General features: G+C 43.4%; 1 pseudogene; it reads right to left on the bottom strand.

Moving 5' to 3' along the window:
- LOC109879402 (bridging integrator 3-like) overlaps nucleotides 1–19,164 on the bottom strand; it is a 51,828-nt pseudogene extending 32,664 nt beyond the window's left edge.
- Between the last annotated feature and the right edge of the window lie 3,695 nt (nucleotides 19,165–22,859).

The following is a 22,859-nucleotide window of genomic DNA, read 5'->3' as shown; positions in this document are numbered from 1 at the left end:
CCCAGGTCAAACACAGGCCCACATGTTGTACTGGCCATGGCCTGACAGATTGCTGTGAATGGAGACTGCAGCATGGTAGTTCACAATGCATCACTCTGCACCCCTTACAGAATCCAGTCTGCCTACACCCTAAGCCTACAGTGCATTCAGGAAAGTATTCAGAGCCCTTGACTTTTTCCACATTGTTACATTACAGCCTTACTCTAAAATTTATTAAATGGTTGTTTTCCCCCTCAATCTACACACAAAACCCCATAATGACAAAGTGAAAAGTTTATTTTTGCACGTTGATTCAAAATAAAAACAGAAATACCTTATTTACATAAGTATTCAGACCCTTTGCTATGATACTTGAAATTGCATCCTGTTTCAATTGATCATCCTTGAGATGTTTCTACAACTTGATTGGCAAATTCAATTGATTGGACATGATTTGGAAAGGCACAAACCTGTCTATATAAAGGTCCCACAGTTGACAGTGCATGTCAGAGCAAAAAACCAAGCAATGAGGTTGAGGGAATTGTCCGTAGAGCTCGGAGAGGCACAGATCAGGGGAAGGGTACCAAAAAATGTCTGCAGCATTGAAGGTCCCCAAGAACACAGTGGCATCCATCATTCTTAAATGGAAGAAGTTTGGAACCACCAAGACTCTTCCTAGAGCTGGCCGCCCAGCCAAACTGAGCAATCGGGGGAGAAGGGCTTTGGTCAGGGAGGTTACTAAGAACCCGTCACTCTGACAGAGCTCTAACGTTTGACTGTGGAGATGGGATAACCTTCCAGAAGGACAACCATCTCTGCAGTACTCCACCAATCAGACCTATATGGTAGTGGCCAGACGGAAGCCATTCCTCAGTAAAAGGCACAGGACAGCCCGCTTGGAGTTTGCCAAAAAAACACCTAAAGGAGTCTCAGACCATGAGAAACATTTCTCTGGTCTGATGAAACCAAGATTGAACTCTTTGGCCTGAACGCCAAGCACCATGTCTGGAGGAAACCTGGCACCATCCCTATGATGAAGCATGGTGGTGGCAGCATCATGCTGTGGGGATGTTTTCAGCGGCAGGGAGACTAGTCAGAATCAAGGGAAAGATGAGCGGCACAAAGTACAGAAATCCTTGAAGAAAACCTGCTCCAGATCACTCAGGACCTCAGACTGGGGGCGAAGGTTCACCTTCCAACAGGACAATGACCCGAAGCACACAGTCAATATAAAAATGTGTATGTGTGTAGAGTCAGTATAAATGTGTGTGTGTGTTATGTGCGAGTGAGCTAATGAACTGTGTATTGGTGCCTGTTGGTGTTAGACATCTTGCTCTGGTACCGCTTGCCATGCGGAAGCAGAGAGAATAGTCTATGGCTTTAACAAATTTTCCGGACCTTACTCTCACACTGCCTGATCTAAGAGGTCCTGGATGGCAAGGGAGCTGTGATGTACTGGGCTGTCCGCACGACCCTCTGTAGAGCCATGCAATCGAGGGCGGTGCAGTTGCCATACCAAACAGTTATGTAGCCAGTCAAGAGGGCCCATGCCAAATCTTTTCAAAATCCTGAGGGGAAAGAGGCACTGAGTGTGTGTGGACTAATTTAAGTCTTTAGTGATTTGGACACCGAGGAACTTGAAGCTCTCAACCCGCTGCACTGGATGGGGCTTGCTCGCCCACCCGTTTCATGTAGTTCACGATCAGCTGCTTGGTCTTACTGACGTTGAGGGAGAAGTTGTCCTGGCACCACACTGCCAGGTCACTGACCTCCTCCCTGTAGACAAGGGTTCCCCAACTGGTGGCATGTAAGCTGAATTTGGCCTGCAGGTGGTTTTATTTGGCCACCCAAGTAATAAATATATATATACACACAGTGGGGAGAACAAGTATTTGATAACCTGCACAATTGATAGTGTTTCCTACTTACAAAGCATGTAGAGGTCTGTAATTTTTATCATAGGTACACTTCAACTGTGAGAGAAGGAATCAAAAACAAAAATCCAGAAAATCACATTGTATCATTTTTAAGTAATTAATTTGCATTTTATTGCATGACATAAGTATTTGATCACCTACCAACCAGTAAGAATTCAGTCTCTCACAGACCTGTTAGTTTTTCTTTAAGAAACTGTTCTTCACTCATTACCTGTATTAACTGTACCTGTTTGAACTCGTTACCTGTATAAAAGACACCTGTCCACACACTCAATCAAACAGACTTCAACCTCTCCACAATGGCCAAGACCAGAGAGCTGTGTAAGGACATCAGGGATAAAATTGTAGACCTGCACAAGGCTGGGATGGGCTACAGGACAATAGGCAAGCAGCTTGGTGAGAAGGCAACAACTGTTGGCGCAATTATTAGAAAATGGAAGAAGTTCAAGATGACGGTCAATCACCCTCGGTCTGGGGCTCCATGCAAGATCTCACCTCGTGGGGCATCAATGATCATGAGGAAGGTGAGGGATCAGCCCAGAACTACATGGCAGGACCTGGTCAATGACCTGAAGAGAGCTGGGACCACAGTCTCAAAGAAAACCATTAGTAACACACTACGCCGTCATGGATTAAAATACTGCAGTGCATGCAAGGTCCCCCTCCTCAAGCCAGCACATGTCCAGGCCTGTCTGAAGTTTGCCAATGACCATCTGGATGATCCAGAGGAGGAATGGGAGGAGGTCATGTGGTCTGATGAGACAAAAATAGAGCTTTTTGGTCTAAACTCCACTCGCCGTGTTTAGAGGGGGGAAAAGGATGAGTACAACCCCAAGAACACCATCCCAACCATGAAGCATGGAGGTGGAAACATCATACTTTGGGGATGCTTTTCTGCAAAGGGGACAGGACGACTGCACCGTATTGAGGAGAGGATGGATGGGGCCATGTGTCGCAAGAACTTGGCCAACAACCTCCTTCCCTCAGTAAGAGCATTGAAGATGGGTCATGGCTGGGTCTTCCAGCATGACAACGACCCGAAACACACAGCCAGGGCAACTAAAGAGTAAGAAGCATCTCAAGGTCCTGGAGTGGCCAAGCCAGTCTCCAGAACTGAACCCAATAGAAAATCTTTGGAGGGAGCTGAAAGTGTATTGCCCAGCGACAGCCCCAAAACCTGAAGGATCTGGAGAAGGTCTGTATGGAGGAGTGGGCCAAAATCCCTGCTGCAGTGTGTGCAAACCTGGTCAAGAACTACAGGAAACGTATGATCTCTAAATTGCAAACAAAGGTTTCTGTACCAAATATTAAGTTCTGCTTTTCTGATGTATTAAATACTTATGTCATGCAATAAAATGCTAATTAATTATTTAAAAATGATACAATGTGATTTTCTGGATTTTTTAAAAGATTCTGTCTCTCACAGTTGAAGCGTACCTATGATAAAAATTACAGACCTCTACATGCTTTGTAAATAGGAAAACCTGCAAAATCAGCAGTGTATCAAATACTTGTTCTCCCCACTGTATGTATGTATGTATGTATGTATGTATGTATGTATGTATGTATGTATGTATGTATGTATGTATGTATGTATGTATGTATACACTGCTCAAAAAAATAAAGGGAACACTTAAACAAAACAATGTAACTCCAAGTCAATCACACTTCTGTGAAATCAAACTGTCCACTTAGGAAGCAATACTGATTGGCAATACATTTCACATGCTGTTGTGCAAATGGAATAGACAACAGGTGGAAATTATAGGCAATTAGCAAGACACCCCCAATAAAGGAGTGGTTCTGCAGGTGGTGACCATAGACCACTTCTCAGTTCCTATGCTTCCTGGCTGATGTTTTGGTCACTTTTGAATGCTGCCGGTACTTTCACTCTAGTGGTAGCATGAGACGGAGTCTACAACCCACACAAGTGGCTCAGGTAGTGCAGCTCATCCAGGATGGCTCATCAATGCGAGCTGTGGCAAGAAGGTTTGCTGTGTCTGTCAGCGTAGTGTCCAGAGCATGGAGGTGCTACCAGGAGACAGGCCAGTACATCAGGAGACGTGGAGGAGGCCGTAGGAGGGCAACAACCCAGCAGCAGGACCGCTACCTCCACCTTTGTGCAAGGAGGAGCAGGAGGAGCACTGCCAGAGCCCTGCAAAATGACCTCCAGCAGGCTACAAATGTGCATGTGTCTGCTCAAACGGTCAGAAACAGACTCCATGAGGGTGGTATGAGGGCCCGACGTCCACAGGTGGGGGTTGTGCTTACACCCCAACACAGTGCAGGACGTTTGGCATTTGCCAGAGAACACCAAGATTGTCAAATTCGCCACTGGCGCCCTGTGCTCTTCACAGATGAAAGCAGGTTCACACTGAGCACATGTGACAGTCTGGAGACGCCGTGGAGAACGTTCTGCTGCCTGCAACATCCTCCAGCATGACCGGTTTGGTGGTGGGTCAGTCATGGTGTGGGGTGGCATTTCTTTGGGGGGGCCGCACAGCCCTCCATGTGCTCGCCAGAGGTAGCCTGACTGTCATTAGGTACCGAGATGAGATCCTCAGAACCCTTGTGAGACCATATGCTGGTGCGGTTGGCCATGGGTTCCTCCTAATGCAAGACAATGCTAGACCTCATGTGGCTGGAGTGTGTCAGCAGTTCCTGCAATAGGAAGGCATTGATGCTATGGACTGGCCCGCCCGTTCTCCAGACCTGAATCCAATTAAGCACATCTGGGACATCATGTCTCGCTCCATCCACCAACGCCACGTTGCACCACAGACTGTCCAGGAGTTGGCGAATGCTTTAGTCCAGGTCTGGGAGGAGATCTCTCAGGAGACCATCCGCCACCTCATCAGGAGCATGCCCATGCGTTGTAGGGAGGTCATACAGGCACGTGGAGGCCACACACACTACTGAGCCTCATTTGGACTTGTTTTAAGGACATTACATCAAAGTTGGATCAGCCTGTAGTGTGGTTTTCCACTTTAATTTTGAGTGTGACTCCAAATCGAGACCTCCATGGGTTGATAAATTTGATTTCCATTGATAATTTGTGTGATTTTGTTGTCAGCACATTCAACTATGTAAAGAAAAAAGTATTTAATAAGAATATTTCATTCATTCAGATCTAGAATGTGTTATTTTAGTGTTCCCTTTATTTTTTTTTAGCAGTGTGTGTGTGTGTATATATATATACACACACACACACACACACACAGTTGGAGTTGTAAGTTTACATACACTTGGGTTGGAGTCATTAAAACTCCACTCCACACATTTCTTGTTAACAAACTATAGTTTTGGCAAGTTGGTTAGGACATCTACTTTTGTGCATGACAAGTAATTTTTCCAATAATTGTTTACGGATTATTTCACTTAACCACAATTCCAGTGGGTCAGAAATTTCCATACACTAAATTGACTGTGCCTTTAAACAGCTCGGAAAATTCCAGAAAATGATGTCAAGGCTTTAGAAGCTTCTGCTAGGCTAATTGACATCATTTGAGTCAATTGGAGGTGAACCTGTGGATGTATTTCAAGGCCTACCTTCAAACGCAGTGCCTCTTTGCTTGACATCATGGGAAAATCAAATGTTATCAGTCAAGACCTCAGAAAAAAACACTGTAGACCTCCACAAGTCTGGTTCATGCTTGGGAGCAATTTCGAAACACCTGAAGGTACCACGTTCATCTGTACAAACAATAGTACGCAAGTATAAACACCATGGGACCATGCAGCCGTCAAACCGCTCAGGAAGGAGATGCGTTCTGTCTCCTAGATATGAACGTACTTTGGTGTGAAAAGTGCAAATCAATCCCAGAACAACAGCAAAGGACCTTGTGAAGATTCTGGAGGAAACAGGTACCAAAGTATCTATATCCACAGTAAAACGAGTCCTATGTCGACATAACCTGAAAGGCCGCTCAGCAAGAAAGAAGCCACTGCTCCAAAACCGCCATAAGAAAATCCAGACTATGGTTTGCAACTGCACATGGGGACAAAGATCATACTTTTTGGAGAAATGTCCTCTGGTCTGATGAAACAAAAATAGAACTGTTTGGCCATAATGACCATCGTTATGTTTGGAGGAAAAAGGGGGAGGCTTGCAAGCCGAAGAACACCATCCCAACCGTGAAGCACAGGGGTGGCAGCATCATGTTGTAGGGGTGCTTTGCTGCAGGAGGGACTGGTACACTTCACAAAATAAATGGTCTCATGAGGAAAAATAATTATGTGGATATATTGAAGCAACATCTAAAGACATCAGTCAGGAAGTTAAAGCTTGGTTGCAAATGGGTCTTCCAAATGGACAATGACACCAAGCATACTGGCTTAAATGGCTTAACGACAACAAAGTCAAGGTATTGGAGTGGCCATCACAAAGCCCTGACCTCAATCCAATAGAAAATTTGTGGGCAGAACTGAAAAAGGGTGTGTGAGCAAAGAGGCCTACAAACCTGACTCAGTTACACCAGCTCTGTCAGGAGGAATAGGCCAAAATTCACCCAACTTATTGTGGGAAGCTTGTGGAAGGCTACCCGAAATGTTTGACCCAAGTTAAACAATTTGAAGGCAATGCTAACAAATACTAATTGAGTTTAGGTAAACTTCTGACCCACTGGGAATGTGATGAAAGAAATAAAAGCTTAAATAAATCACTCTACTATTATTCTGACATTTCACATTCTTAAAATAAAGTGGTGATTCTAACTGACCTAGGACAGGGAATTTTTACTAGGATAAAATGTCAGGAAATTGGGAAAACTGAGTATAAATGCATTTGTAAGGTGTATGTAAACTTCCGACTCCAACTGTATAAATATATTTCACTGTTGGACATGAAAGACTAAATAACCAGGAAATCAGCTCCAAGTGATTTACATTTTGGAAATATATATTCCCACGTAATCCCACACATAATAGATATGTAAGGTTTGAAATTATTATGTTTTAGTCAAATATTGTATCTGTTTGGGCTTCTTGTGGTCAATTTGCAGTCTACAATTTTTTTGTAATTATGATCAGGCCATTCGATCAATAAAGAAAAAAAATTGTCCTGTGGTTGAATCTCGTTGATGATCCCTGTCTTATTGTCAACGGTGATGAGGCCTACCACTGTCATGTTGTCAGCAAACTTGATGGTGTTGGAGTTTTGCGTGGCCACGTAGTCGTTGGTGAACAAGAAGTACAGGAGGGAACTAAGCACACACCCCTGTAGGGCCCCCGTGTTGAGGGTCAGCGTGGCAGAGGAAATGTTGCCTTCCCTCAACACCTGGGGTTGGCCCGTCAGGAAGTCCAGGATCCAGCTGCAGAGGGTGGTGTTCAGTCCTAGGGTCCAAAGCTTGGTGGCGAGCTTGGAGGGGACTATGGTGTTGAACGCTGACCTGTAGTAAATGAACAGCATTCTCACATAGGTGTTCATTCCTCTTATTTAGGTGGATGGGGGCAGTGTGGAGTGCAATTGAGATTGCATCGTCTATGGATCTGTTGGAGCGGTATCCGAATTTGAATGGGTCTAGGGTTTCTGGGATGATGGGAGTTGATGTGTGCCATAACCTTTCAAAGCACGATTACAGATGTGTGCTACAGGGTGGTAGTCATTGTGGCAGGTAGGCTTAAAGTTCTTGGGAACAGGAATGATGGTGGTCAGCTTGAGATGTGGGAATTACTGACTGGGACAAGGAAAGGTTGAAAATGACCGTGAATATGCCTGCCAGCTGTTCTCCGCATGCTCTGAGAACACACCCTGGAATACCACCCGGCCTCGCTGCGTTAAGAGTGTTTACCTTTTTAAAAACCTTACGACAGCCTCGGAGTAGCGACATCAACCAGTCTCCTTGGTCAGCGGGGGCCCTCGTTCCCGGCTCAGTGTTATTTTTTGTCAAATAGTGCATAAAATACATTGAGTTCGTCTAGTAGAGAGGCATCGTTGGCAGACCACAGCTGGGTCTTCCTTTGTAATTCATAATGGACTGTAGCCTCTTCTTAATGCATTGGAGCCTATGTAATAGGATTCCACCTTGTTCCTATATTGCCCTTTTGCTTGTTTGACGGCTCTGCGGAGGTCGTAGCAGGACTTCATGCACTTGTTTGTGTCTTCAGCCGTAGTATCCGGGTTGGCTGCGATAGCCCTGTGTGCAGGAGCCCTGTTCTTTAGCTTAGAGCCAACCTCTGTGTTAATCCTGGGCTTTTGATTGGGGAAGCAGCGAACCTTCTCTTTAGGGACAATGTTGTGATGCATTTCCTAATGAAGCCGGTGACGGAGGTGGTTAGCTTGTCGATGCTATTGGCAGAGTCATGGGACATATTCCAGTCAGCGCAAGCAAAGCAGTTTTGTAGCATAGCATCGGAAACAGAGGACCATTTCTCAATGGAGCGCATCAAGGGTACTTCCTGTTTGAGCTTCTACTTGTGACATCTTATGATAGTTTTGATAGGTAACAACTTATTTTCTTAATGCCGTCCGTCTTTTATCTGCCTGAATCCAACTTTCTAAACCATGTCTTGCTACATAAGTTGTGATGGAGAATCCATGAGAAAGACAACACTTTTTATTGCTACTACACATGGCTGTAGGTTGACATTGACGTGACACTAATAACATCCAAGGAACATGATGGACGTTTGCCGTTGACAGGCACAGTGAGACAACAGCTGCGTCAAAAGAAAGGTGTGTAAACTAATGAGATGGAAAGATGGGGGTGCGAGGCAGGGCAGTGTTGTATAACCAGGGAACACTACTGATGTGTGTGTGTGTGGCAGTTCCCTTTGATAACAGCTCAATCAGAAAACCCAACACAGCCAAGAGAGGCAACAGGAAAATGGGCTTAATCCGAATTACAACAGAAAGGATGCTTTCACTGGCAGGAGGGAGTATTAAGTCCCTATCAAACTAACCCTTGTGAAGCGCTGGGAAAAATGTTATTTGATTCCCCTTTTGACTCCTAGAGATAAGCAGTGTTGTAACAACATGGATGCATCCCATTCATAAATCACTGACTCATATCAGATCAAGATCTACGGTCAAAATGGCTGATTCAGGAGGAAAAGTTTCACATGTCATACTTTTGGTGAGCCAACACCATCATGGAAAACTACATTTCGTCACCCACTGAAATTCCTGAGGTCCACGGGGTGAATCATCTTACTACCCATGCAACGCATCACTAGAACACTACGGCAGTAACTGGGCCTAGCCTACCTATCTGAGTAGTGATCACATAAGACTTGGCAAGGACTGTACGATATGTCAACGGTTTGTTAAACAGGCAGTAACTTTCCAAGAAAGAAGGTAGGATCATAAAGGTGGCAAAGACTGCTAGAATTCGTGCAAAACACCACGACTCTATATCTTTGGCCCAATACAAAAGATCTTGGCCCAGCAGAACATACAATCGAGCCCCACAGTCACAAAGTCAACAGTGCATTCAGAAAGTATTCAGACCCCTTTACTTTTTCCACATTTTGTTATGTTACAGCCTCTAAAATGGATTAAATAAAGAATCCTCATCAATCTACACATAATATCCCACAATGACAAACGAAAACAGGTTTTTATAGAGTACCAGTCCAAAGTTTGGACACACCTACTCATTCAAGGGTTTTTCTATCTTTTTACTATTTCATACATTGTAGAATAATATTGAAGACATAAACTTTGAAATAACACATATGGAATGACGTAGTAACTAAGAAAGTGTTAAACCAAACTAATTATATTTGAGATTCTTGAAAGCATCCGCCCTTTGCCTTGATGACAGCTTTGCACACTCTTGGCATTCTCTCAACCAGCATCATGAGGTGGAATTTCTTTCATTCTCAATGCATTTGAGCCAATCAGTTGTGTTGTGACAAGATTGGGGTGGTATACGGAAGATAGCCCTATTTGGTAAAAGATCCCTATTATGGCGAGGACAGCTCAAATAAGCGTAGAGAAACGACAGACCATCTTTACTTTAAGACATGAAGGTCAGTCAATCCGGAAAACTATAAAGAACTTTGAAAGTTCCTTCAAGTGCAGTCGCAAAACCCATCAAGCGCTATGATGAAACTAGCTCTCATGGGGACCACCACGGGAAAGGAAGACCAAGAGTTACCTCTTGTGCAGAGGAAAAGTTCAATAGAGTTACCAGCCTCAAATTGCAGCCCAAATAAATGCTTCACAGTGTTCAAGTAACAGACACATCTCAACAACTGTTCAGAGGAGACTGCATGAATCAGGCCTTCATGGTCGAATTGCTGCAAAGAAACCACTCCTAAAGGACACCAATAAGAAGACTTGCTTGGGCCATGAAACACAAGCAATGGACATTAGACCGGTGGAAATCTGTTCTTTGGGCTGATGAGTCCAAATGTGAGTTTTTTGGTTCCAAACGACGTGTCTTTGTGAGACGCAGAGATGGTGAACAAATGATCTCTGCATGTGTGGATCCCACTGTGAAGCACAGAGGTGATGGTGTGGGGGTGCTTTGCTGGTGACACTTCCAGTGATTTACTTTAAAAAATTAACCAGTATGGCTGCCACAGCATTCTGCAGTGATATGCCATCCCATCTGGTTTGCGCTTAGTAGGACTATCATTTGTTTTTCAACAGGACAATGACCCAACACACCTCCAGACTGTGTAAGGGCTATTTGACCAATAAGGAGAGTGATGGAGTGCTGCATCAGATGACCTGGCCTCCACAAATCACTCGACCTCAACCCAATTGCGATGGTTTGGGATGAGTTGGACCGCAGAGGGAAGGAAAAGCAGCCAACAAGTGCTCAACATATGTGGGAACTCCTTCAAAACTGTTGGAAAAGCATTCCAGATGAAGCTGGTTGAGAGAATGCCAAGGGTGTGCAAAGCTGTCATCAAGGTTGGCTACTTCGAAGAACCTAAAATACAAAATATATTGATTGACACTTTTTTGATGACTACATGATTCCATATGTGTTCAATAATTGTCTTCACTACAATGTAGAAAATAGTCAAAATAAACAAAACCCTTGAATGAATAGGTGGGTCAAAACTTTTGACTGGTACTGTACATTTTTGCAAATGTATTAAAAATAAAATAGAGAAATGCCTTATTTACATAAGTATTCAGACACTTTGCTATGATACTCAAAATTGAACTCAGGTGCATCCTGTTTCCATTGATCATCCTTGAGATGTTTCTACAACTTGATTGGAGTCCACCTGTGGCAAATTCAATTGATTGGACATGATTTGGAAAGGCACACACCTGTCTATATAAGGTCCCACAGTTGACAGTGCATGTCAGAGCAAAAAGCCAAGCCATGAGGTTGAAGGAATTGTACATAGAGCTCCCGAGACAGGATTGTGTCGAGGCACAGATCCGGGGAAGGGTACCAAAAAATGTCTGCAGCATTGAAGGTCCCCAAGAACACAGTGGCAGCCATCATTCTTAAATGGAAGAAGTTTGGAACCACCAAGACTCTTCCTCGAGTTGGCCACCTGGCCAAACTGAGCAATCGGGGAGAAGGGCCTTGGTCAGGGAGGCGACCATGAACCCGATGGTCACTCTGACAGAGCTCCAGAGTTCCTCTGTGGAGATGGGACAACCTTCCAGAAAGCCAACCAGCTCTGCAGCACTCCACCAATCAGACCTTTATGGTAGAGTGACCAGACAGAAGACACTCCTCAGTAAAAAGGCACATGACAGCCCACTTGGAGTTTGCCAAAAGGCACCTAAAGGACTCTCAGACCATGAGAAACAACATTCTCTGGTCTGATGAAAACAAGATTGAACTCTTTGGCCTGAATGTCAAGCTTCACGTCTGGAGGAAACCTGGCAACAACCCTACAGTGAAGCATGGTGGTGGCAACATCATGCTGTGGGGATGTTCTTCCAGAGGTAGTGACTGGGAGACTAGTCCGGATTGAGGGAAAGATGAACGGAGCAAAGTACAGAGAGATCCTTGATGAAAACCTGCTCCAGAGCGCTCAGCACCTCAGACTGGGGCAAGGGATCACCTTCCAACAGGACAACAACCCTAAGCACACAGCCAAGACAACGCAGAAGTGGCTTCGGGACTAATCTCTGAATGTCTTTGAATGGCCCAGCCAGAGCCCAGACTTGAACCCGATCAGCTATCCCTGGAAAGACCTGAAAATAGCTGTGCAGCAACTCTCCCCATCCAACCTGACAGAGCTTGAAAGGATCTGCAAAGAAGAATGGGAGAAACTCCCCAAATACAGGTGTACCAAGCTTGTAGCATCATACCCGAGAAGACTCCGTTTGTAATTTTTAATACATTCACAAAAATGTCTGTTTTTGCTTTGTCATTATTGGGTATTGGATTTAAATTGATGAAAATATAATTGTATCAATTTTATAATAAGGCTGTAACATAACAAAATGTGGAAAAGGTCAAGGGGTCTGAATACTTTTGAATACACTGTACTTAGCTAACAGCCTGTGGACACTGCCTTATTTGCTCAAATCCCAAAGCGATCCAAAGAGAATGGTAGGCTAGAGGGGTAGAGGAAGGAGGATGGTCTATGCTGTGGGAATCGTTTGTTATGTTTCTTCACACACAGTGGCATTTCAGTAGAGGCCTGTACATTTAGAAACGTTGGTTAGTCTGTAAGCCCTGATCCCATGACCTGCTCAAAGAAGGGCAGGAAAGACAGAGAGTGCACAGAGCATGTTACATTTGGTAAATAAAGAGCACAACCTTCTCTTCTATGGACAGACTTACAACTTAAGCTATTAGTCAAAGTGAACACTACACAGGGGTTACAGTGAACCAAGCACAAGAGCACTACATTGTACTCAAACTACAATAGGTTAGATGTCAGGTTCATCGACTGTATGGATAAGTATGGATAAATTGTTAAACTGCATTGTTGCTTAAGGGCTTATAAGTAAGCATTTCACAGTAAAGCTGACAATTTTTGACAAGGAGCATGTGTGCACCTACGTTGAAAAATGGAGGCGCACACAAATAAACTTAGGAGCACAATGCCAAATGTTTTAGGTAATAACACTAGAATCCTTATTTTTCTAGGCGCAGTGATGTTCCTAAATACAAATTCCAGGTCGCACAGCAAAATATTTAAGCACATATGTGAGTAAAATTGTCTCACTGTAGAGCCTAACTTAGCCTATAGGACAATATCCTTGATATATCCTGGACCTATTCTGAATTATGTTAAAAGTAAAAGCATTACAGTATATTAGGCTATATTGCATGGTGTTGTTGTTTAAGGCAGGGCGATTCCATGCCAGCGTAGACAAACATTTTTGGTATCTCAGATGGTTCTGGCAATTCTCACATAGTAACTTCATTGGGAGGAAAGACTCTCGAGATGCTTTTTACTTGTATGACAAACGCTGTGTCTTTATGAGATGCAGAGTAGGTGAACGGATGATCTCTGCATGTGTGGTTCCCACCGTGAAGCATGGAGGAGGTGGTGTGGGGGTGCTTTGCTGGTGACTCTGTCTGTGATTTATTTAGAATTCAAGGCACACTTAACCAGCATGGCTACCACAGCATTCTTCTGCAACACGCCATCCCATCTAGTTTGTGCTTAGTGGGACTATCATTTGTTTTTCAACAGGACAATGACCCAACACACCTCCAGGCTGTGTAAGGAGAGTGATGTTGCTGCATCAGATGACCTTGCCTCCACAATCATCAAATCTCAAGAGTGAAGGAAAAGCAGCCAACAAGTCTTCAGCAAAGCTGTCATCAAGGCAAAGGGTGGCTAGTTTCAAGAATCTAAAATATGTTGATTTGGTTTAACACTTTTTTGTTACTACATGATTCCATATGTGTTATTTCATGTTTGATGTCTTCACTCTTATTCTACAATATAGAAAATAGTAAAAATAAAGTAAAATCCTTGAATGAGTAGGCGTCCAAACTTTTGACTGGTACTATACTTTTAAAATCATTAACATGTACAGTGGCTTGCGAAACTATTCACCCCCTTGGCATTTTTCCTATTTTGCTGCCTAACAACCTGGAATTAAAGTGGATTTTGGGGGGGGGTTGTATCATTTCATTTACACAACATGCCTACCATTTTGAAGATGCAAAAAACTTTTGGGGGTGAAAGAAACAAGAAATAACAAGAAAACGTGAGCGTGCATAACTATTCACCCCCCCAAAGTCAATACTTTGTAGAGCCACCTTTTGCAGCAATTACAGCTGCAAGTCTCTTAGGATATGTCTCTATAAGCTTGGCACATCTAGCCACTGAGATTTTTGCAAAACTGCTCCAGCTCCTTCAAGTTGGATGGGTTCTGTTGGTATACAGCATCTTTAAGTCATACCACAGATTCTTAATTGGATTGAGGTCTGGGCTTTGATTAGGCCATTCCAAGACATTTAAATGTTTCCCCTTAAACCACTCAAGTGTTGCTTTAGCAATAAGCTTAGGGTCATTGTCCTGCTGGAAGGTGAACCTCTGTCACAGACTCAAATCTCTGGAAGACAAACAGGTTTCCCTCAAGAATTTCCCTGTATTTAGCGCCATCCATCATTCCTTCAATTCTGGCCAGTTTCCCAGTCCCTGGCGATGAAAAACATCCCCACAGCATGATGCTGCCACCACCATGCTTCACTGTGGAGATGGTGTTCTCGGGGTGATGGGAGGCATTGGGTTTGCGCCAGACATAGTGTTTTCCTTCATAGCCAAAAAGCTAATCTGACCAGAGTACCTTCTTCCATATGGTTGGGTAGTCTCCCACATGCCTTTTGGCGGACACCAAACGTGTTTGCTTATTTTTTCTTTAAGCAATGGCTTTTTTTCTGGACACTCTTCCATAAAGCCCAGCTCTGTGGAGTGTACGGCTTAAAGTGGTCCTATGAACAGATACTCCAATCTCCGCTGTGGAGCTTTGCAGCTCCTTCAGGGTTATCTTTGGTCTCTTTGTTGCCTCTCTGATTAATGCCCTCCTTGCCTGGTCTGTGAGTTTTGGTGGGCGGCCCTCTCTTGGCAGGTTGTTTGTGTTGCCATATTCTTTCCATGTTTTAATAATGGATTTAATAGTGCTCTGTGGGATGCTCAAAGTTTCTGATATTTTTTTATAACCCTACCCTGATCTGTACTTCTCCACAACTTTGTCCCTGACCTGTTTGGAGAGCTCCTTGGTCTTCATGGTACCCCTTACTTAGTGGTGTTGCAGACTCTGGGGCCTTTCAGAACAGGTGTATATATACTGAGATCATGTGACAGATCATGTTATACTTAGACTTTATTTAACTAATTATGTGACTTCTGAAGGTAATTGGTTGCACCAGATCTTATTAGGGGCTTCATAGCAAAGGGGGTGAATACATATGAACCAACCACTTTTCCATTTAACCTTTTATTTTATTTATTTTTAAACACATTTTTTAAAACAAGTTAGCTTTTTCATTTAACTTCACCAATTTGGACTATTTTGTGTATGTCCATTACATGAAATCCAAATAAAAATATATTTATATTACAGGTTGTAATGCAACAAAATAGGAAAAATGCCAAGGGGGATGAATACTTTTGCAAGGCACTGTAGTGTGCATCTATCAGGTACACATACATGTTAGTACATACACACAACAATAGGAGAGGCATTGCTTTATTAGTTTTTTGAACGAAGGTTTGCTGTTCACTTGCGCTATCCTAAATGAAATGGGGGTTCTGTGCAATCATGGCTTTGTAAAATACTGTACATTTCCTTGAATTTGTTCTGGACCTGGGGAATGTGATAAGACCCCTGGTGGCATGTCTGGTGGGGTAGGTGTGATTGTCAATGCTGTGTGTATAAGCTGACTATGCAAACAATTTGGAATCTCCAACACATTAAGTGAGTGATTAAGTGATTCCGTCAGTCTTTCCTCAACTCTTAGCCAAGAGAGACTTGCATGCATAGTATTGATATTAGCCCTCTGACTGCAATAAAGAGCAAAGTGTGCTGCTCTGTTCTGGGCCAGCTGCAGCTTAACTAGGTCTTTCTTTGCAGCACTTGACCATATGACTGGACAGAAATCAAGATAAGACTAGAGCATGCAGGAATTTAGTTCCTTGTTGCAAACTGTATTCATATTTTGGAGTATTTGTATTCTGTACAGGCTTCCTTTTCACTCTGTCAATTAGGTTGGTATTGTGGAATAATTACAATGTTGTTGATCAATCCTCTTGTCACCTATCACAGCCATTAAACTCTGTTTTAAAGTCAACATTGCCCTCATGGTGAAATCCCTGAGGTTTCCATCCTCTCCGGCAACTGAGTTACGAGGGACACCTGTATCTTTAGTGACTGGGTGTATTGATACACCATTAAAAGGTGTAATTAATAACTTCACCATACTCAGAGGGATATTCTATGTCTGCTTTTTCTATTTTTACCCATCTACCGATAGGTGCCCCTCTTCACGAGGCATTGGAAAACCTTCTTGGTCTTTGTGGTTAAATCTTTGTTTGAAATTCACTGCTTAACTGAGGGACCATACAGATTATTGTATTTGTGGGGTACAGAGATGAGGTACCTATTCAAACACTATTATTGCACACAGTGTGAGTCCATGCAACTTATTATTTGACTTGTTAAGCAAATATTTACTCCTGAAATTATTTAGGCTTGTCATAATAGGGTTGAATACTTGCCACAAGACATTTCAGCCTTTAATATTTGTAAAAACATAATTCCACTTTTGACATTATGGGGTATTGTGTGTAGGCCAGTGAAAATCTAAACCATTTTAAATTCACACAACAAAATGTGGAAAAAGTCAAGGGGTGTGAATACTTTCTGAAGGCACCGTAATTATCAGCGAGCCCATTCTGGAAAATGTACTTGTAGAGTATATTGTTCCAAACAAAAGCCTGTCTTACAATTTAATATAAGATTGTTTTATTTCAGCAACAAGACTTGCTCCATATTTTAGAGCACACTATAAGGAGTATAATGACACCAAGATTTCTATACGATTTACATGTACAGTTGACAGATGTCTGTACGATTTACATGTAAGGTTGACAGATCTCTACCTTTTTTTCTTGTAAAAATGTAGCTAATGAGAGCAAGGCATAAACCCTAATTTGCCCCAAGTTCAACACAACAATATGGCTCTTGGTGTAGGCCTAAGTAATGTAGGTAAGGCTCACTGTTTTAGCTGTCAGCAAACTGCTGTGCCCGGTTTTACATTCCCTAAAACATAGTGACTCATGTTAAAACCAACAGTTTAACACCCCTGCTCTCCCTCTTGACCAAACCTTTAGAACTAAGCTGTTTCCTTATGGACGTCACTCTACTCTAGTCTAGACGTATGCATGCTCAGAGAAACAACAGTCTTATTTACCAGCATAGCCATTAGCTCTGCATGATAAAAATACAGAAATGATGCGGCTACAGGAAGAACCAATGACTACGTTGGAACTATAAATGTGTGCGCCATTGGCAAGGGGATAACATATCACTTCAATTGGGGCTATTGCCTGGAGTACAGAGGGCTGGTTGAGGACATTAGGAGTGCAATTGTTCGGATGACCCCTGAGTCAAATCTCTCACGTCACAGAAGCAAGAGTGAGGGCCTAACTGGAATGAGTTGGTCAGCATAGTTGATAAAGGGCTCTTTCACTGGACAGGCACCACACATTTGACCTCGTGCTTGGCTGTGCGTAGAGCCCTGCACGGGCATGAATTTTAAGCCTGAGCCCTACCCATACCAGCAACCATTAAGCCCTACCCTACACAGGCCCGATTGCTTCTGCAAAATTTAAGGCACCCCACATTTGACCCTGTGCTTGGCTGTGCGTAGATCCCTGCACGAGCATAAATTTTAAGCCCAAACCCTACCCATGCCCCGATTGTTTCTGCCAAATTTAAGGCCCGGACCAAAGGCCAAAATAACTTCAATCATTAGCATCCATTAGCTGCTGGTCTCTGTCTGTCCTCCTCCCTGCAGTGCTCACACAGCATGCACTCTGCTGCTAGTCTGTCACCCTCAGTGGGGCTGTAAAAAAAACAGGATGCGTCCGGTTTTCAGGATGCGACTTCCGCTTTTGGACGTCAACAAGGCAACACTCAATCTTAACTCCGCCACAACATTTAATGGATTGGTTGAACAGTGCAGAAGAGAACCTTCCTTGATAGTTTGTTTTTCTCTCATCAGGACCAGAAAGAGACACTGCTCAAGTGTTTCTTTAAAGCCTGCTACGTTAGGTTAATAGTCTGCCTGTGTGAGTATCCAGAGCAATGGCTCCGCCTCGGGCTGCTCAAAGACGAGACAAGTTTTTGTCACTCTAAACTCAGGAACAGTTATTTTCTGTGAAATAATCTGTCCTGTGGACTCGGACAATGTTCTGGTCGTATATTTCACGTGGTTGAAGCACGTCTGACACCATGTTATGATCTTAGTAGGTTAAGACTGTAGGCTAGCTTACTGCGCAGCAGAGCAAATGGCTCAGCTGCAAAATGCTTGATCAATTTAGTCATACACGAGCCCTGCCCGTACCCTTGTAATTGATGAAAAAAACAGGCCCAAACCCAATAAAGGTGTGTAGTAATTGAACCTCCCAGTGACTCTTATCAAAACTCCAGCAGCTTCTATGAGTGGGTTAAATACTACCTAAGCAGGTAACGTGAGTTAGCTAGCCAGGTTGCCAATTTTAGCTAACTACGAATTTAACTCCACCTACAACGTAACATTGAAGTTAAATCCTAAGGTTAGTGCCAGGTAACTATTAGCTCTATTTGCTAGACAGTTGGTTAGTTAGCTAGCGCTGCTACTTAACGCGTTAACTGGCAAGCCAACATGTCATAAGTTGTTGTTTATGGTCACTATGCTAACGTTAGCTAGGGTGCTAACTATCTAGCCAATGTAAATAACAGCTCTCAAGCTACGCTCAGGATGCTAGCCTTTTAAAGTTAGTTGACGAGTTTAAGGCAAATGACACCATACTGTAAGCTATAATTGTTAACACATTACATGTGTATAATATTTCTAAACTGCTTGGCCAGTTCTAGACACCGTTAACTTACTGAAAGCTAAGCCAATGACTAAGTTCGCTAGCTAACCCCACAATTTCACTAGTCGAGTCAAACCGTTAGCTTGTTGAAGACGATTAATGTGTCTAGCTGTCTTATCAAAATACATACCAGCTCATTTTGTCTGAATTTCTCATCCAGTTTCAATGGGAAGCTTTTTCCTCTTCAGAAAACCTCATCCCCTTTCACATAAAATAATTGCTAGCTAGATAAAGTAACCAGGAAGTAGCACAGATAAATGAGAACATATTTGGTAGTATATGGGGGGGTTAAACTACGGAAAGCAGAAAGGCCTGCATGGCACACTGGGTTAGTGAGAGGGAGACGAAGTATAGATCCAACTATTTATGTGGGCTTGTCTGTTCAGCAATGTCATTTTTGGAGTTTTAAATGTAATATTATAGCTTAGAAAATTGTTACTGACAGCTTCTACACCTGCATTGCTTGCTGTTTGGGGTTTTAGGCTGGGTTTCTGTACAGCACTTTGAGATATCAGCTGATGTACGAAGGGCTATATAAATAAATTTGATTTGATTTGATGAGCTCGCATCAAGGAAAGATCAGAAATAAAAGAGATCCTGGACATTCAGGATTTCATGCTGATATCTCTTGATTTCAGCCCAGAGGTGGAAGCATGGAGATAGTATGGATGGAGTAGAATGCCATGCCATTAAGTGTGTAGGCAGATCACATTTTCCAAACTTCTTTAAAAGCTGTGTGTCTAACTATATGCTATTTCATAACATAATGCACCTGTTGATATGCATAACATAATGTTTGAGGACTATTCCTCTAATAAATCTAATCTAATTTGAGAAGTCTGTATAGGCATCAGGCTGGGGAACACACCATCCACATCGTTCATTATTTTTCCATAGAACATATACTGTAACCCCTCATTGATTATCCCTTATATACAGTACCAGTCAAAAGTTTGGACACATACTAATTCAAGGGTTTTTCTTTATTTGTACTATTTTCTATATTGTCAAATAAAATAAAATTGTATTAGTCACGCATACAGTGAAAATCTTACTTGCGAGCCCCTAACCAACAATGCAGTTTAAAAATATAAAAAATCACATATAAAAACATTTGAATAGAAGATAAAAGTAACAAGTAAATAAGGAGCAGCAGTAAAATAACAATAGCGGGACTATATACAGGGTATCGGTACAGAGTCAATGTGCGGGGGCACTGGTTAGTCGAGGTAATATGTACATTTAGAGTTATTAAAGTGAATATGCATAGATGATAACAACAGAGAGTAGTAGCTGTGTAAAAAGGGGGGGCAATGTAAATAGTCTGGGTAGCTATTTGATTAGATGTTCAGGAGTCTTATGGCTTGGGGGTAGAAGCTGTTTTAGAAGCCTCTTGGACCTAGACTTGGCGCTCCGGTACCACTTGCCATGCGGTAGCAGAGAGAACAGCCTATGACTATGGTGGCTGGAGTCTTTTACAATTTTTAGGATCTTCCTCTGACACCGCCTGGTATAGAGGTCCTGGATGGCAGGATGCTTTGCCCCAGTGATGTACTGGGCCGTACGCACTACCCTCTGTAGTGCCTTGTTATCGGAGGCCGAGCAGTTGCTATACCAGGCAGTGACGCAACCAGTGATGCTCTCGATGGTGCAGCTGTAGAACATGTTGAGGATCTGAGGACCCATGCCAAATATTTTCATAATAAGTTTTGTCGTGCCAGCTTTACGACTGTCTTGGACCATGATAGTTTGTTCGTGATGTGGACACCAAGGAACTTGAAGCTCTTAACCTGCTCCACTACAGCCCTGTCCTGTAGTCCACAATCATCTCCTTTGTCTTGATCACGTGGAGGGAAATGTTGTTGTCCTGGTACCACACGGCCAGGTCTCTGATCTCCTCCCTATAGGCTGTCTCGTTGTTGTCGGTGATCAGGCCTACCACTGTTGTGTCATCGGCAAACTTAATGATGGTGTTGGAGTCAGGCCTGGCCGTGCAGTCATGAGTGAACGGAGTACAGGAGGGGACTGAGAACGCACCCTTGAGGGGCCCCTGTTTTGAGGATCAACTTGGCGAATGTGTTGTTACCTACCCTTATCACCTGGGGGCGGCCCGTCAGGAAGTCCAGGATCCAGTTGCAGAGGGAGGTGTTTAGTCCCACGATCCTTAGCTTATTCTTGAGCTTTGAGGGCACTATGGTGTTGAACACTGAGCTGCAGTCAATGAATAGCATTCTCACATAGGTGTTCATTTTGTACAGGTGAGAAAGGGAAGTATGGAGTGCAATAGAGTGCATCATTTCTGGATCTGTTAGGGCGGTATGCAAATTGGAGTGGGTCTAGAGTTTATGGGATAATGGTGTTGATGTGAGCCATGACCAGCCTTTCAAAGCACTTCATGGCTACAGATGTGAGTGCTACGGGTCGGTAGTCATTTAGGCAAGTTACCTTAAGTGTTCTTGGGCACAGGTGGTTTGCTTAAACTATGTTGGTATTACAGACTCGGATAGGGAGAGGTTGAAAATTTCAGTGAAGTCACTTGCCAGTTGGTCAGCGCAAGCTCGCAGTACACGTCCTTGTAATCCGTTTGGCCCTGCGGCCTTGTGAAAGTTGACCTGTTTAAAGGTCTTACTCACATCGGCTGTAGAGAGCGTGATCACACAGTCTTCCGGAACAGCCGGTGCTCTCATGCATGTTTCAGTGTTCTTTTCCTCGAAGCGAGCATAGAAGTAGTTTAGCTCATCTGGTAGGCTCGTGTCACTGGGCAGCTCTCGGCTGTGCTTCCCTTTGTAGTCTGTAATGGATTGCGAGCCCTGCCACCTCCGACGAACATCCGAGCCGGTGTAGTACAATTTGATCTTAGTCTCTATTGACACTTTTCCTGTTTGATGGTTCGTTGGAGGGCATAGCGGGATTTCTTATAAGCTTCCGGGTTAGAGTCCTGCTCCTTGATAGTGGCAGCTCTAGCTTTTAGCTCATTGCGGATGTTGCCTGTAATCCAAGGCTTCTGGTTGGGGTACGTACCGTACGTACCGTCACTGTGGGGACGATGTCATCGATGCACTTATTGATGAAGCCAATGACTGTTGTGGTGCACTCCTCAATGCCCTCAGAGGAATCCCAGAACATATTCCTGTCTGTGCTAGCAAAACAGTCCCGTAGCTTAGCATCTGCTTCATCTGACCACTTTTTTAATGATGGAATCACTGGTGTTTCCTGCTTTAATTTTTGTTTGTAAGCAGGAATCAGGAGGATAGAGTTATGGTCAGATTTTCCAAATGGAGGGTGAGGGAGGGCTTTGCTCTGTGTGTGGAGTAAAGGTAGTCCAGAGTTGTTTTTACCCCTGGTTGCACATTTAACAGAAATTTGCTAAGACTTATTTAAGTTTCTCTGCATTAAAGTCCCCAGCCACTAGGAGTGCCACCTGGGTGAGCATTTTCATGTTTGCTTATAGCGGAATACAGCTCATTGAGTGCAGTCTTATTGCCAGCCTCAGTTTGTGGTGGTGTGTAGATAGCCACGAAAAATACAGATGAAAACTCTCTAGGTAGATAGTGTGGTCTACAGCTTATCATGAGCTACTCTACCTCAGGCGAGCAAAACCTTGAGACTTCCTTAGATATCGTGCACCAGCTGTTATTTACAAAAATACATAGTCCGCCGCCCCTTGTCTTACCAGACGCCGCTGTTCTATCTTGCCGATACAGCGTATAACCAGCCAGCTGTATGTTGACAATATCTTCATTCAGCCATGACTCCGTGAAGCATAAGATATTACAGTTTTGAATGTCCCGTTGGTAGTTTAATCTTCTGCATAGGTTATCGATTTTATTTTCCAAAGATTGTATGTTTGCTAGCAGAATGGAAGGGAGTGGGAGTTTATTTGATCGCCTACGAATTCTCAGAAGGCAGCACGCCCTCCGGACTCTTTTTCATCGCCTTCGCTTAACACAAATGACGGGGATCTGGGCC

Source organism: Oncorhynchus kisutch, linkage group LG3 (assembly GCF_002021735.2).
Source record: "Oncorhynchus kisutch isolate 150728-3 linkage group LG3, Okis_V2, whole genome shotgun sequence".
Taxonomy (NCBI): Eukaryota; Metazoa; Chordata; class Actinopteri; order Salmoniformes; family Salmonidae; genus Oncorhynchus; species Oncorhynchus kisutch.
The sequence above is the reverse complement of the archived record's forward strand: the minus strand, read 5'-3'. Positions and strand labels throughout refer to the sequence as shown.